The 2,671-nt window shown below is 42.3% G+C and overlaps 1 pseudogene; it reads right to left on the reverse strand.

The window, feature by feature from the left end:
* Window positions 1–1,170: 1,170 nt before the first annotated feature.
* LOC102865276 lies at window positions 1,171–2,440 on the reverse strand (annotated as a pseudogene).
* Window positions 2,441–2,671: the final 231 nt, after the last annotated feature.

Genomic DNA, 2,671 nt, shown 5'->3' on the forward strand with positions numbered 1-2,671 from the left:
AAAAAAAATGATAATTAATTATAGATGGATTGCAACCTTCTTTTGGGAAGGCTCCTGCTCTGCCAACACACACAAGACTTGTTTGTGGTAGGCAAGGGATATCTTCTAAAGTCACTAAAGGGGGAAGTAAGAACACTGGAGATAGAAATAAGCTTTTCCTCCACATTCTTCCCCAACAGTGAAAAAGAAAGTTTTGGGAGGGAGAGATACGTGAGGAAAAGAAGATTGTTTTTGGGTTTTTTTTTCCCCCAGAAGAAAGGAATAGACAAGAAAGAGGATGCTATTGTGCCCCAACTCCCAAAATATAAACTTAAGGGTTTGGTGAGTGAGTCATTGAAGTGAGGCATGAGGATGTGTGTGTGTGTGTGTGTAAGTGAGTAGAGGATGCTGGAAAGAGTAGCATCCAGACTTTACTCAGTCCTCCCTGACTGAGGAGTGGGTTGGGGAGGGCACCAGGACCGGGATAGGCACATGGTAATCACCGTCCAGCTTCACCAAAGACATCGTTCTCTCTGAGCTTCATTGTCTCAAAGTCAAAGGTTGAGCCAACTATGCATTTGTAGATGTCTTTGAGATCACTACAGGTTGTCTCAGAGTGGGTGGTGGCATCATAGGAGCAGGAACAGAATACTTGGCTCTCAGAGTCACCACTGATAGGCTCCTACATGTCAGTGATGACCGCAAACTTCTAACCAAAGGGCTCCAGGAGCTCCAGGACTGAATCTGTCTCCTCACTCTTCAAGGTCTCCACTGTAGTACTGGTAATAGCAATGTACTTGCCTTGTCCAGCCACACTGTGCCTAGGAGATCATGCGTACACAGATATCTGACTTCCCGTTGACTTGGTTCTGGGGGATGATGATTTGGCAGGAGTTGCATCATTGGCGTTCTTAATGGGGTCAAAGAGTAACTGCGAGCCACATCTCCCTTTGACTTCACATGCACTATCTTGCCATTTTCTATGGCAAAGTCATTATAGATTTGTTCAGCAAGTATATGCCATTGTAGGTGGCACTCAATCTTACAAATCCCTGATAGACACAGCTCACTGAGGTCATAGAGAGGACATAAATATGAATTTTCCCAATAGTAGGCCAAAAACTCACTGTATGGCTATACAGTTGATAGTTGCAGTTGATAGTATTAGTACAGGGCCAATGCAGATGGTTATTAGTGCAATAGAGTGGCAAGAGTGTACGAGGATGTGCCCAGTGAAATAAAGGGTGCTCTTCCCAAATCAAACTTCTGGAAGACATGACACCTATTGGTAGTCTGAGGATAAACCCTTTCAAAATCTTAGGGTCATTCTCATCAAAGTTTGCCACAAACACCAGGAAATTGAGGAAACACCATTTCTCAAACATACCCACCATACTGGAAGACAAAGTTCGAGTCTCACCAGATGGCACTATTAGATCTTATCCCTTTTGTAGACAAATCTGCCTTCAACCACTTTAAAGTGCAGATAGCAAGTCACCTCTCTGTACAGGAGTACCTACACCAGCTGCCCACTGGCCATCAAGAATTTGGGGATACCATCAACATTCCAATCTCAGTCCCTGCCCAGGGGCTCACGTGGATCATGCAGGAAGTGAAAGCGCTTATCCAGCCCCTTGAGAGGTGTGATAGAGGACCTGTTCTCAAAGTAAGAGTTCGAATCCATGTGCAGACCTTCCCACTCACAGACATGATGCCAGACAGGATGCATTTGGTGTGGCTGGCGCCCATCATGACCCCATGATTTTCCTCGTCTATGGTTCTGCTATCAGTGCTAATGCAGCTCTGGGTCCTCCTTCCACCGTCACCACAGCCCTCACCCTTTGATTTTCAGCCTATCTTTGGCCTTGTGTCTATGATGTGCCTCTTGTAGACAGCAAATTGATGGGTCATATTTTCTCGTCCATTTTGCTAAGTTTTTTGATTGGTACATTTAATCCACTCACATTCAGTGCAACTAATATGTGTGGTTTTCTTGATAGCATTTTACTGTTCTTTTTTAGTGGTGTTGCGGATTTCTTCACTTGTATTTGTTTTTCTGTGCTGGGTTTTATTGATTATGCATTTTCTTATCATTTCCTTCATTGTTCTTGTTTTGATATATCAGCTCAACTCATTACTATTGAACCAGAACCAATTCATAGATGACCCTCCAGGGGATTTCTGAGACTGTAAATCACAAAGGAGGAAATTGCTCATTTTTCCCGCATAGAGCTGCTGGTGGATTGAAACTTCCAGAGGCACGACCTTTGGATTAGCAGTGCAATTCAATAGACTAAAGCTCCCATTTAGTATTTACTAACAGTTTGTGATGATTTTAATATTTTCATTTGGATGAAAAAGCTTATTAATTTTCTTTGAAGTTACCTGTAAGTTATTTCCAAGCTTAAAATAGTTCAGTTTACCTTGAAATTTCTTTGACTTCTCCATTTAGAGGTTCCATATTGACCCTAATTATTCCCTCTTGTTACTTTGTTTCTCACTTTCAGCAATCTTGGTCGTGTCATCTGCGTACTGAAGGTTATTGGTGACTATTCCTCCAATCCTGATGCCATGTTGTTCTTCATAGAGTCTAGACTGCCAAAAAATTTGCTTAGCATACATAGTGGATAGGTTTGGAGAAACGATCAAATTCGGATGCATACTTTTCTTAAGTTTAAACCATATAATGTTC

This window comes from Elephantulus edwardii, unplaced genomic scaffold, assembly GCF_000299155.1.
Source record: "Elephantulus edwardii isolate Elephantulus edwardi_28Jun2011 unplaced genomic scaffold, EleEdw1.0 scaffold00471, whole genome shotgun sequence".
Taxonomy (NCBI): Eukaryota; Metazoa; Chordata; class Mammalia; order Macroscelidea; family Macroscelididae; genus Elephantulus; species Elephantulus edwardii.